At 36.1% G+C, this 15,301-nt stretch overlaps 1 protein-coding gene across 1 annotated transcript in view; it reads right to left on the minus strand.

Moving 5' to 3' along the window:
• The window catches only part of ULK4 (unc-51 like kinase 4), a 207,277-nt gene that overhangs the window by 101,058 nt on the left and 90,918 nt on the right, over window positions 1-15,301 (minus strand). The window lies entirely within an intron of this gene.

Below are 15,301 nucleotides of genomic sequence, written 5' to 3' on the forward strand. Positions count from 1 at the left end.
CAAAACAAAATATATGTAGAACCTAAGCATTTACTACAATGAGTAAATCACTACAGGTAAAAACCAAAAGTAAAAAGTAGAATATTAAGATTTAAATTGTTTTGCTTTGTGGAAGACTGACATTCTAAAATCGAATTATCACCCTGCAACTCAAACTCTTCAGGAAGACATTAACACAAGGAATGCATAAAGAATACATGACTGAGGCCAAACCAGACAAATTTCTAGATAAATGATCAGAGTTCATATGCATAATGCAGAAACCTCTGCCAGCCAGAAACCATTCACGGACATTCAATATTCTTTTACAAACTCTATTGTGAAACACACAATAGCTCAGTAACTTAGTCATCAGAATCAGCTGGTCAATAAAGGTACAGTCAGCAACTGCCACATTCCTATGCCAATATTTATTTAGATGAGATTAAGAGTTGTACCTCAGCTGTTTGACAGAACAGTGATAATCACAGTAAAATTCTGGTCACAAGAACAATGAATCTTACTCTGAAAACATGCATCCTATATTTGCTTCAATATACATTTTCCCTTAAATGCTTTCTCTTTGTCTTGACATTTACATTAGCAGGTAAATTAGCAATTTGCTCTTAAATCAGCCTGACAAACATGAAGTGTGTGGAAGAAGTGAGATTTTGCATTAATATTGCTTCTACAGAAAAAATAAATTAATTTTTAAATGTAGACATTAATCTCCTTGGGTGAACATTGATGGTGACTCCTTTCTGTATCACCCATTTAAAATTTTTCATAAAATTCAAAGAAACTATGGTAAAGTCACGATTTCTCCCTATAACATGGTAGTTAAAGGTCATAGAGGACAAACTTTGGCACTAGACTTGTGAAGTCTCATATTAGAAATAATCTTTTTGCAGCACCTGCCTTTCACACATTTACATCGTGGTGCTACAGCCCCTCCTCTTCCATAGGTTTCCACATGCCCCTCAGCTCCAGCCATGACCCAGAAGTGGGGTGGGAGTGAGGGAATGCTGCAGGGCTGAACTCCAGCCAGCAGTTACAGACAAAATTAGCCCTGCCAGCTTCCCCAGGCTGTTCTCCCACTCCCTCTTCTGCTACTCACAATCAACTGTCACTGAACTCTTGGCACCAGGCACATTTCTTCTTTTTTACATCACACAACACAGTATGAAGATCACTTACAAGGTCACAAAGACTTTGAGACTGCTAACAGAAATAATTTGAGATTGCCACACACTGGTGTATATATATGGGCATATTTTATTTATCACACCCATGCACACATATATATATGAATATTACAAAATTACAATCTGACTATAGGAAAAGAACTAAATAAACAAAATGAAACGTGTCCAAGGTGTGGGCACTGCAAGACTGTGAGAATAGGAAAAAAGCTTAAAGAATGGGAAGTTAGATTTATCAGTCACTGATAAAAGTAGTGAAGGATGAACAACAAAAGATAAAGAATTTAATTTGTCTAATCTTATTCACAGCAGAACCAGTCACCAATCTAGAAGATTAACTACTTTAGTTGCATTGCTTAAATTAAAACACAGGAGAAAGGCAGTAAATGCTATGAACTTTCAGAGGAAAGGGGTGTGACAGAAATAATATGGATTCTGAAGATGATGATGCCAGTTAAATCTCTAATTTAAAAAGAGCACAATTATCTCTTTACCCATCCCATACCACCTCCCAGATATTTTTTCCCTAAGTGGGAAAATCGTCTAATTAGAGTGACTGAGTGATATTTTGACGTAATAAAAATTCTGCAAAAATGTGCTACGTTAAACATTGACAACTCTGAAACTTGTTCATAAACAATGGCTAAATATTAATTCTTAAAGAAAATCCAAACTTCTTTGTGAATTCACCAAATTTGTGTTAATTTTTAACTCCACAGACAGCCAAATAAACAGCACAGACTGAAAAATAACCTCATAACTCAAAGCTGTGTATTTTTAACTAGCTAATTTCTCTAAGAAACAACTTGCTTCAGAAAACAAGTCAATATGTTTAAGTCATAAAAAATTAAACTGGTTTCTCATATAAAAATGGGAGTTTTAATACAAATTTCTGCAGCTATTAACTAAAATCTCACAATACAGAAAGGTTCCTATGCATTCATTTTTAGTATATAAAGCAGAATCTGACTCAGTTCAGATAGGTCTACCTACCCTAACAACGTATCTAAAACACTCAACAACAGAAGAAGCCCAACATGACAGGTATACTGAACACTTTCCTTAGCCTCCAGGAATTCACAGCTCAAGGACTTTGAGCCAGAAGCAGATTTTATATACATAACAGCTCTCAACGGATTTTTGGTCCATTAATTTGTCTGGTCTATTTTTTAATTCAAGTAAACTGAGGATGCCATGGATCACAGCTGAAAGCTGAACATAACCCTACAGGAAATACAATTGGCCTTTTGTCAGTTTTTCAGATCCCAACTGCAAGTTTTCTTTAGTTCTTACAATACAGATCTTGTGTGAGTGGAGACAGTGAGTAGCAATACTGTCCCCTATTCACATGACTATGGTACATATATATCAACCACCAGCTTTCAAATAAAGGATACAGAAGTATAATCTTTTTCACAGTGGCCATTACAGACCTTTAACCATCTCTGGTTTTTTTTTCTTTACACTATTTGCTTGCAGTTCTACTGTAAACATTTTGAGATGAGGAACCCAAAATCCACGCATGGAGTAATATGCACAATGTTTCTCTGCCAACCACTGAATACTTCATCTCGCAATGAGTAACATTCAGTGTAATTTCCAGATCAGGACAAAGGATTAAACAGATGTTTTTATTACACTGTGTTTTTATCCAACCACAATATCTCATTCCTGAGTGATCATGGCAACACATCTTGCATCATGGCATATGTAGAGCTGTGATCCTAGATAGCAGTCTCACATTGTACAATACTTCAGAACACATACAGATTTTCTATCTGCATTGAAAAGGGGTGCAAATGAAACTGAAAGTGAGTAGCATTAGGCATCAAAAAAAACTTGAGAGGATTTTAATTACATGAAAAATCACAAGATCCTGAAGGTTATCCACAAAACTATCAAAAAAGGCACAAATCAAGTGTGATGAAACAATATGTGAATGCTGTACAGGTTTATGACTACAAAAAAAAAAAAAAAAAAAACAAACCAAAACCAACCAAACCAGATACTGTTTAAGAAGGACAAAACCCTGCTTTAGAACCTCTGTATTGTGAACTTTGTAAGTTCTTAAAAGATTGTGTTTGCTGGAAAAGTGAGAGGGAGAGAACATGAGCACCAATTGTGTTTCTATCCAAGCCTTAGGGCTGTCTGGTGATGGTCACTCATGCTGCTGTCAGTGAAATCCATCACTAAGGAATATAAGTTCAATACCCTTCTGCCTTAAGTTCCCAAGACTGACAGACTGATCTGTCATCTAAAATGGAATTCCTGATAAAATGTTCAGTGAGCATGGAAAAAGGTTATAAACTCTTCCTTCAGGCTGGACTGGGGGAACAATAACAGAATCATTCCTGATAGAAGGGGCTAGACAGAAAAAAGTACTATAAAATTAAGTACTGAAGAATTTTTATTAAAGTTTTCTATCAATATAAAGTGACAAATAAAATAAAAAATTATTTCTCTATCAGGGCAAAAAGTCATGTATTTTCCATACTTTTGGAAGTTTGGGGGTTTTTTTTACACATAATTCTTCACCTAAATACTATAAAAGTCTTCTTACTACATATTTCAAATATTCTACAAATCTTAACTGTCCTAAAGCTAATAGAGTTTAAAAAAAGGTCTTCGTTAACATTTAAGTAAACTTGTTTTCCAAGAAATAAAATCTAATGTCATCAGCTTTATCTGTCATGTGGAAAGCTGAAGTTAGCATGTTCCCTTAAAGGTCAGAGCTGCACTGTTTGTAAGTAAAAATAAAATCATTAGGAAAAATAATATTCAATAATATTCAAACTACTCAATCCCAAAATTTAAAAATAATATTCAATAATATTCAAACTACTTAATTCCAAAATTCAAAAATCCTGTTTAAAACACGTAAAAAAACCACAAGACTCATATTTCAGATAACCTTGCATAAATGTCTGAGTGTATTGAGAGACAAAACAAGTTGGCAGAAACACTCAGTGACTTTATACACCAATCCATTCAACCCTGACCTACAGTCTGCCTTGGATTTGGTTCATAAAACACTACCCTCATGCAGTATAAAATGCAGATGGCTTAGATAAAGAAGAAATAGCACTGGAGCCAAGCCAGCTGAATAAGCATTGCCACTTCAGTCCATCCACTTTGCTTACTTAAAGGTCAAACCATACAAGTTATTAGGAAGCAGGAAAAAGATGAAGAGCTCAGAAACCCAAACTCACCTGAAAGACTACCGACTTGGAACCTTGTCTGGAGGAGTTAATGTATCTACATTCAATAAGGCTCAGTGTATGGTGGCTACCATGCTAGGAGATAGCCTGTGGGGTAATTTTTGTCCAATTGGTAGATATTTAGGAAGATGGACTGGACTGGGACAATCAAATCACAGAATAACATACAGTTGAAGGTGCCTCCGGAGCTCTCCAGTCTAGCTGGCTGCTTGGCTCAGGCTGCATAGAGTCTCCAAGCATGGAGATGTTACAACCTCTCACCTCTCATTCCAGTGTTTGACCATCCTCCTCACAGCAAAAAGTTTCTTTCTATATGAAGCTGGAATTTCCCATCTTCCAGTTTGTATTCATTCTGTTGTCCCTCCATTGTACACTGCTGACTTGAGTCTGGCTGCATCTTCTCTGTACTGTCCCATGAGGTAGCTACAGACAGGAAAAAGATCCCCCCAAGATTTCTTTGCAAAGGTTGTATGAAACTTGTTCTCTCATCCTCTCCATGTGTGCCACGTGCTCCAGACCCCCAGTTATCAGGGTGGGCTTGCTCCAAGATGTCAATGGTTCAGGGTAAGCACTATTACATTTTTTACAATATATTTTAATCTTTTCTCTGAACATGGTATTTGGAAACCAGGTATTCCAAACAAGTTTAGCCTTCCAAGAAATACTAACTTTTAAGAGCTGTTCAGAATAACCACTATTACCACATTTGTAATGTGAGGGGTTTAAATGAAGTGCCATCTACCAGCACTCAGCAAAGTCCAAAGGACAACAGGCAATCTTCTAAATACAGGACAAACCTAGTGGATTTTGAGCAACAGCCAAGAGCCAGCACACAGTAACAAGAAGATGCTCTGCCCTTTGTAGGTGCAGAGACCTTTAAAACAACTGTTGTATTGGATCTTAAGTCATCCCTGAAGGGATTATTCTGTACTTCGTACCATAACTCTGGATAAATATTAGAGTTATAGTTACTCATTAATTGCTTTGAACGCAGCTTAAACGGCATCATCACCATTCATCCCTGCAGCACCCTGTTTGTCCCAATCAAGAGAAGAAGCAAAATGACCAGAGACACCAGCTGAGCTTTAGGTCATTTTAGAGCAAAACTGTGAAATGTCCTTGGGATAGTCAAATGATGTGATAAATACATGGATCTGCCATGCAAGGAACAACCGTGATCATTACTTTAATGAAACAGCTTTTTCTTTGAAACGGTGAATGTATTTTCTTTCAAAAGACAACTTGTAAGATATTATACCATAATAACTATCTACTATTATACAAAATAACTACCCACTCTGGACTACTGCAGAAACATTTATGAAAAAACCCACCTTCACACAGCCAGTATGTTTGCCTGCTTATTGAAGACCAGTAATATATAACATGAAGAGTGAGATCAAAGAAATGGGAAACAGTCACAACATCATAAAACTCAGAAAAGTGTTCTAGTATCTGCAGTAATCATGGTCACTATTTTTGCAAAGTACAGATACCTATGCACTTTCACTACCTGTTTGTGATTTTCTTACCCACTATGTTATAGCTAGCTTTAAAATCTTGCTACAGTCTTTTAGATTCATATTTATTATCTGTACAATTTTCAACTTTTAGGACAGGATAAATAATAACTACTAACAAACACACAGAATATTGTTTTTACATGAGTTTTCTTATGTCCCTTAGCACTGGATGTAAAATAGGAAAAAAATAGCTGGGTAGCATACATACTAAAATATAAGTGTCTAGCATTAGAAAGCAATTCCTTTAAGATGTAAATGGCTACATTTGCTTCCTGTACAGGAACATAATGTTGTCAGAAATGCTGTGGACTCAATTTTTCTCTCAGAAGTGGAGCTCCAGGTGATTTAGTAAATAATTTTATTCCCTCCCCTCACATGAGCACTGGTTCAAAGTAATTTTGCAGATATAAAAGCGAGTGATAGAAGGATATGCTTTATCAATACTTCTCCTTTCTTTAAAGCCCATTTTATTATGCAGAATATAAATTTATACTATTAAAATTATTTAAAGGCTGGCTCTGCTTCCTCTCACTTCTTTCTCCATCAGCAATCCTACTGGGGATATACCTACTCAGACATACAACCATAAAATAGGCTGCCCATATTTACTTAGTGCTTCTCATAAAAAACACTGAATACCTTCTAAATATTAATGAATTCATTTTCCCTACATTCTTGTGATGTACATTTATAGTTTAGAGATTACCTTACCATAAGAAAAAAATAATTAAAGACTTTTGTTTGAATAAGGTCCAGCTGGGACCTTAAACAAGCTTAGTTTCAGAATGATGAGAACCAATTGCTGTTTTCCCAGAGTAAAGGTGTTCATTGGACACCCAAAGGACAGAAGCACAACAAGCATATTGTGAAAAAGAGGGCTTATACAATTTTCCCAGTCAAGAATAAATGTGGATCAGCAGCAGGAATAGGAAGCAGTTCTCTCAGTTCTCTCACTACTCTGTCAACAAGCCCATTTTTCATCCCACAAATCATGTTCTTCAAGTTTTCAGTTTTTTCATTAATCTGTTCTAAAATATTTGTAATGAAAGCATATTTAACTACTTGAAAAAGAAAGTTGAATTAAAGACAGCCAAAATTATTTAACTCAAGCAACTCTACAAGAAAGGGTGAAAAACAGCTCTTAATACCATTCAAAAAGACCAATATCAAACCCCAATAACAATAATTTTCTCAATGTGATGGATGGAAAGTAAGTAATCCCAGCTCTGTTTAAAGCTGGCAGCTGTTAGTTCAGAATTAGGCGAAGGCATCTTCATGAATTGCTGCCAGACACTGACTGCAACACAAACAACTCTTAAGCTCTGTGGTTGTAGCAAACACTGAAAGTCTAGCATACATCACAACGATACTGAAAAAGCAAAATACTTTTTCCATCGCTGGCAGGAAAATGCCTCTGCAAAGGGAACTTTTGCTGACCTTATCACTGGGGAACAAAGGGCTGGAGACCCATGCTATGGAAAGGGACTTGGGGTCCTGGTTGATGGCAAATTGAACATGAGTCAGCAGTGCCCTGCCAGCCAGGAGGGCCAAATGTGTCCTGGGGGGCATCAGGGACAGCATCACCAGTCAGACAAGGGAGAGGATTGTCCTGCTCTGCTCTGCACTGGACAGCCTCACCTCAAGTGCTGGGAGCAGTTTTGGGTACTACAATGCAAGAGGACATCAAACTACTAGAGTGTGTCCAGAGAAAGGTGAAAAAGATGGTGCAAGGTCTCAAGAGCAAGACCTACAAGGAGCGGATGAGGTCACTTAGCTTGTTCAGCTTGGAGGAGAAAAGGCTGAGGGGAGACCGCATCACAGTCTATGACTTCCTCAAGTGAGGCAGAAGAGGCGAAATGCTGATCTCTCTCTGGTCACCATCAATAAGACAGGAGAAAATGGGATGGAGCTGCATCAGGGGAAGTTCAGATTGGACATTAGGAAAAGGTTCTTCACTGAGAGGGTGGCTGGGCACTGGAAGAGGCTCCCCAGCAAAGTGGTTGCAGCACAATACCTGACAGAGTACAAGGAGCATCTGGACAACACTCCTAGTTATATGATGACTAAGGTAGTTCTGAAGGTAGCAGGAGTTGGACACTGTGATCCTTACTAGTCCCTTCCAACTGCAGACAATATATGGTTCTGTAATTGCTTTATCCATATGCAAAACCACTGCACATCACATGACAACATCTGGGGAAAGAAATCAATTGTCATGGATACTTGTTATTAATCACAATCAGAACTTGTTTTTATACCAAGCATTTTGGCTTCTAATAGTTTTGTTGTCATCTGTTAAGAACACAGTAGTTACACATGAATAACTGTTAAGAATTCATTCCATGTACAGTGTTAATAATTGGAGAGATCAGTTGACCGTAACAGATTAACAACCCAATTCAGCACTAATCAAACATTCATATGTATAAACACTAACACTTCCTCTGAAGTTCCTGACTAAAAGATCACTAAAACAAAAGAAAACAAATCTCTTTCTGAAAATAGAAGTTTCTATGAGCAGGACTCCTCTTCCTGCTAAAAAAATCTCAGGAGAGCTCCACTTAGACATGTTTATTTCCAAGAGTACAAATTCAGATGTGCAGGCTTATCCCTTTTAACTATACAGTATTTTCAAGTCAGCAATTTAAAAGAAATAAGTAGTCTCAGGAATCTCATCCTTAAACTGAAAGTGCTTAAGCAACTTAGCAGGGTAATGAAAAATCCTAATGTTCCTACCAGAGGACACATATTTTATTCCTGGAAAATTGGAAATTAACATACTGTACCCTACTGCCTTTTACAGTGTCTTCTTTGGTGTATAGAAGCACTCCTATTAATTTGATTTTACATTAAAAAGAGAATATAATACCTTACTGAATGTTGACACAAGACTTCAATGCATTGGTAAGAAATTTGTCAGTTTGGAAAGGATTTAAACCATTCTCACTGGTGAAGTGTTCTACTCATAGTAAATTTTACACTTGCATTCCATTTATCTTCTTTAAATGATATCTCATAATTTTTTCTCATTCCAAATACATAAATTCTAAGATAGTTCAACACTTTTTCACTAGTTTCTCCTAAACCCATCTTTGGATATTAAATGCCTTTCAAAACTAGAAATTATTTTACTTTATAAACTACCCATTAAAATAGGGTTTTGGCATTTTCACTTTCAGAAATCCTCATAGATTACACTCCTAATCTGTCACAGAAGTTTTAAATACACTGCCACAGCATACAATTTGACTATTACATACAGTAGATTTTTTTAAAATGTGCATACTTCAGAGAAAGACAAAAAATAGAGACATTCATTATGGATACATTTAAGGTTTCTAACTAATGCCCATCCTGTAGAAGCCATAAAAATCACTCCTAGAATCTAATTTCAGATACCTTATAAATGCAGGTTTTCCCTAACAGCAGTAATGAACTGGTGAAGTACACCAGAAAGAGCCATTGCATTGAACAATTTTGTAACAGCACTGAAAATACAGAGAGGAACAGGAATACCCCACACAAAGGTATTAAAATAAACAGTATTTCCTGTTCTTTAAAACACATGAAGACTAAGCATTCCCAGATACTTTTCTACTAGAGAGCTGATTCTAAATTAAGGATTGAGTATGTCTACAGCCTGGAGCAAGATGACCAGAGCAATCAATCAGCATCAATCTGCTCATGAGCTGACTTTCGGTCAAAGCTCATTTACAGCATAGAAGACCAAGGGCCCATTCACACTAAATGCTAGAGCTTTTATTATTTGCCAAGTTTACTATCCTAATTTTCTCCAGCAGATGAGTTCTGCAGCATAAACTTGTACTCTTTACACAATATAAGAGAATCTCCTTTTGTTTTAAGTACTCATCCTGATGGCTTACAAGTACTTGCAAGAGTTAGAAACATTCTTCCCATTCTTTCAGACAAGATGTTCACCACACTGGACTAGGAGGTGCTTTCTTTAACAGACTTCTGAAGGTAAACTAGTGCTTCAAATGCTGCAATAACCTCTGATTCATGTTCTTCTATACTTATCATCCATGTGGCTGCTAGACAGCAAAATACCTCTACCTCTTCCCTCAAATGATATATGACTGTAATCTCTCACCAGAACATATAAACCAAGCAAAAGAGGAATGATGAGGCTCTTCTTTTTCCTCTCCAGTGTTCTTTTTCTCAATTTTTATAGTATTTTCACAGGTAAGATGGGTCATAAAACAACTATTATTTTTAAAACATTCTAAGTGGATGGCTTTGTTACTTTAACTGAATCACAAGGAGTGGCATCTCTGACGATAACCATTTCCTGTGGCTTTTCTCCTATTAAAATTGAAAATGAAACATAGACTCCAACCATTGTTTCCATTTGGATGCTATACAACTTCTTTTTCATAACTTTTTTTTTTTAATTGAAGGACTTTGGTTAGAACTAATTAAAAAAAGGCAATCTAACTATACCAAAGGAATCTAGTTATACATGGCTATGTATCCTCTACTTAGACAAAATTTCTACAAAATTTTTAGCTTTCTTGAAAAGAAGTTGTTACACAAGGAAGCTGGCATGACTTGTTTCTTCTTTTAAAGTGCATGTTTATCTATTTTTATGTAACTATTACAATTTTTCTTTTAATTGTGCTTAGCTCATATTGTTTCCCTTAATGATAATACTGAACTCTATTTTCAACTGCAATTACAACAAAGTGAGCAAAGTACACCTTCTAAAAGGACCAGTGACTGCCACCACAACAATGATTTTGAAGCATTTTTTGAGCACTCAAGCATAGGTTGACTGCAGTCTATCAAAAACATGAGTAGCATATGATAATCTAATTTAAGATGTCCAATACAGCCATCCCAAGATACACAGGGACAGCATAAAGCTTTCAAACCTATACGCAACTAGAAAAAATAAGCAAAAAGATATGAACAGGACTGCAAAGGGAAATTTATTTTGTATTTTCATACTAAAACCTTTCCATGGTATTTGAAAGAAAATAATTTAAAATATGCAATTTTCAAATTAATTTAAATGATTTCATTAATGCAAACAGAAGAGGTGGACTTACCTGTGTTAAGAATAGATAAATAAATAAATAAAACAACCACTGTATTTGAATAGCCTCTGCAGTTTAGACATGAGCACACTATCTACTATAGATCACATTTAATAATATCATTTTTACACTGCAATATTTAATTACTATAAAGTAATTTTTTATTGAAAGAATATGCCTTTAACTGGCCGTTAAGATACAGAAATATGCAAAAAGAAAAAAATTACAGCAAAAACTAATGGCTGTGATAATATGCTGGTGTGACTAACAGCTACACCAGAACTTTTAATAGGATAAGCACAGAATTGACTACTGGGCTTTAAAAACAGAGTAGCACTGAGCTCCTAATCACATGCATCATTAACTTTAGTTTTAAAACTCAGCAGCAAAAAACAGAATTTCACCAACTACACAGAATTTCTTTTCTATGCAACAGCTTACATTGAGGTAACACTAAATGAAGACCAGGCAATATTTATTATGTTACCCTTTTAAAAGTAACATAATACAGAAAATAACATTTATGTCAACTTCATTGCTTGCTACTCAGCAAAATCTTGGTAGCAACCTAAAATACAAAAAGCCATAATTTACAAAAATGGCAGTAAACACTTCCAAATCCTTTATCAAACTCATTCCAGCATTGTAACATAATAATCAAAATCAATACTTTGTAAATTATAAACTGATATTGAAGGCATTGCAAAATATATTAGAAACAAAATACGAAGGATGTAGCAGTAAAAGGCAGCAAGAAAGTACAACATTAAATATATCCCACAGTAACTTTTCCTGCTACAACCCCTTCTTCATCAACAGCAGCATTTCATATTTATACTTTATATCAACCCAAGTTTTGGCATTATTTACATAACCATGGAATTTAGCTCATTACAATTAATCTTGCTACCAAGGGGAGTTTGCACCTTTAACTTTTTCAGATTATAATGTCAGCTTTCCTTCTGCTTTTCAATCCCTTACTGTCCTGAAAATACTCGTAAATTGTCAATATGTCTCCATTTTTCAACAGATACACATCACTACATTTTCACTGACTACATTAGACATTATTGCAAGATTGAGGTCTACTCATATTGGAGTCACACCTTCATATTGCTTTGTAGGACTACTCATAGCTAAGTAACCTCTAGCACCAGGGGCTGGGATCATGGCATTCATGACATTAATTTGCATTCAGGTAAACCATGAAATTCACCTCTGAAGTTCTGTAATGAAAAACTGTATTCAGGTTTTTCACATACTCACTAACCACATCATTAATGTGCACTTCCTAAATGCAACTGAGAGCTGAGAGATGAACGAGTGCTGAGGGTTTCCAGGGGAACTGGAACTCTATTTAAAGCCTCTTACTAATTAACTCAGTGAATAAACCTTAGTTTAGGTGAAGATAAATTATGGCTATTCTCTTAGAACAACTTTTTAGGTAGACAGTAACAATTTTTTTTTTCACTGATCCCATTCTTTTTGCTTGGCAACTATAAATTGTAGTCAAAATGTCAGGAAAGGATACTTTTCATATGCTTTGAATTAATTCAGAGATCTAACTGGTCCAGAGAGATGATAGAGGATAAAAAAACTTGCCAAATCTCAGTGTTACTGCTTAGACAACAACATTGGGTAGCGTGCAGTATAAGAGGTAATATAAGGCTACACTGATAAACAGTGAAAATCAGTCATATTAAAACTTATTTCTTGTGAACTGCTCAGTATCTGCAAGCCATCGTGTCCTTGCTATTGTGCTAGCTAGATTAAAGCTAGTACGTTCAATCCCACTTGGATTGCAGCACAGCCTAGAAACAAAGACTGCTCCTGGAAATGATTTTCAATTTTAAGCCCACAGTATTTCCGTTCAGAGTCTAACAGAGTCGATGTACTGTCAGTTGCATTGCAGAAAATAACATGATATTTAATGATACACAGAAAATACACATTGGATAGGAAGTCTTAGCATAGAAATTATTGTACTAGTAATAAACCATGGACTAGATAGTAATAGCTCTACATTAAATTACTGTCAGAATAAAATGGAGTATTGACTCTGAAGCATAATTCAATAGTTTAGAGTCCAGTAAAGGACTAACTATAACAACACAGATCTCAACATTACTATTTATGCTGATCCTTGAAACTGATAAAAGTATAAACCTAGACAAAGACTAGTTTATAAAGAATAATGGGAATCAAATTATATACATCTCTCTTCACCCATATGACTGAAAATTATTTCAGAAAGCTGTAATGAAGAAGTTTGTTAATCTGTCCTGTTCAATCTATTCTGTTCAAAGAAAAGTAGCCAAATGATTAATCCTTCCAGTCTGATTTAGTCCTGGCTCTTGAGTTTTCCCAACTGTCTATCATTCCATTGCTGATTTCAGTTTTCTGTAGGGAAAACAGAGGAAGGAGCTACCATCCTCCTTTGCTGTTTCTGGTGTTACATCTCGCATCCCTTGATCTAAATAAGACCACAGCTCACACCCAGTGTGCCACTGCCTACCAGAGCCCAGGCTATCTCTCTGTTGTTCCAGAATAGTGATGAGAATGAGGAACTGCCCTGGCTGGGGTGAAGCCACGGACAGAACCTAAGAGCTAACGCAGCACTAACCCGAGAAGCAGTGCTCCAAGGTGGCAAGGCAGGGACTGAGTAAAGAAGGCAGAGGAGACTCTCCAGGTCTTGAAGTTCCAACTGGTTTATTGACATCAGGGGGACCAGGACACAGAGAAAGAGCCCTGAACACCTCAGTACACGGGATTTTAAAGCATCAGCAAATAGGGGGTGGATACAACTGGATAACCAAAGGGTAACACTTGAGGTGGGGGTTTGGGGCAATGACCAACAGGGATAGAGGGAGGAGAGAAGTCTTGGTTGGGGATTGGTCCAAATGATGAGTGGTGGGGAAATGTTCCAGAATAAGGGGCAGGGTTACCTTGACAGGTAGGGCAAAAGGGGCAGGATTGCCTTGATAGGCAGGAAAGGGTATGGAACAAGGGGAGGGGATACCTTGAGAGACAGCTGGGAAGGAGGGTACAACTTAAGGAGAAACCAACTTGGGGAAAACATGGGGGATAAGAGAACATACTATTTAACAATCAACTTAATAAAACTTAATAAAATAAACACAAGCTGCAACACCAGTGCACTGTTAAAGCTCAAATGCTTTATGTGGCATCTGAAGCAATTAAAGTGTCCTCTCTGAACAAAGCATGTGGAAAGAGGAAATTTTTTTCTCCCTAAAAGCTACACAATTTTTCCTCAACTCCAACCATAAGCTCAAAGACAGCCATAGGGGTTCAAGAGAGGTGTGAAACCTTGAGAGACCACAAGTCATGCAGACAATTTAGAGCTAAACTGCTTTACTCCCTAAAAAAACACTGAACTATTTCTAAAACTCCTGAGGTCAAACTGTATGTGGGGAGGTAAGGAGAGAGCATTCATAACTGACTACAGCTTGTCCTACTTACATGGTATGACATAAACACATTTTAAATTCCATGACTACAGATACATTATACAAAAATTTTCAATACCTGGAATATTTTGAGAGATCATAACCAGTTCAAATGCTCATAGCTATAGACTAACATATATATTTAAATTTCAAGATTCTAGCACCTGAAGACAATTCAAATATTAAGTAAATATTTAAGGATATTAATATGAAACATTTGACTTCCATATTTTACTGAGTTCTTTTATTAATACCTAAAATTAGTATTAATCCTAGGTAAAAACTATCTATGAACTACAGTAAAATGTATGGTTTTATTCTCAATACTTATCACAAAAAACAGATTTGTAGATCTATGTACACAAAATATCATAAAGCCTGTGTTCTGTATGCTGCTGGAAAAATCTATCATCACTAACAAGGTTACTTTAATAAAATATGGCTTATCTGGGTATACAGTATTAAAGAGATTCAAAATAATAGGCAGTAAAATAAATCACCGCAAAGGAAGAGTCAAGATTAAAATACTGAAACTTAAGAAAGGAATATCAAAGTTGATTCAGAAACCCATTTATGAACCTCATCTACCCTGAATAAGACTGAATTTCAAGAATGATACAAAAGCAAGTATGCAATCTGCCTGCACTACATAAATTATGTGTATTTACTTATAATGCATATTTAGCATCCATCAGGAGCATGCTTACAAGACAGGACACTTACCTGATACAACTTCATGACCCTAAAAATTTAAAAAATTAATAAGAAACTGGAATTTAACAATGAGAAGGCCAATGGATAGTATAGTACCCAGCTTCCAAACTGGCCTAAAGATCTGTCTTCTTCATTAACATA

This window comes from Anomalospiza imberbis, chromosome 1 (genome assembly GCF_031753505.1).
Source record: "Anomalospiza imberbis isolate Cuckoo-Finch-1a 21T00152 chromosome 1, ASM3175350v1, whole genome shotgun sequence".
In the NCBI taxonomy this organism is placed as follows: domain Eukaryota; kingdom Metazoa; phylum Chordata; class Aves; order Passeriformes; family Viduidae; genus Anomalospiza; species Anomalospiza imberbis.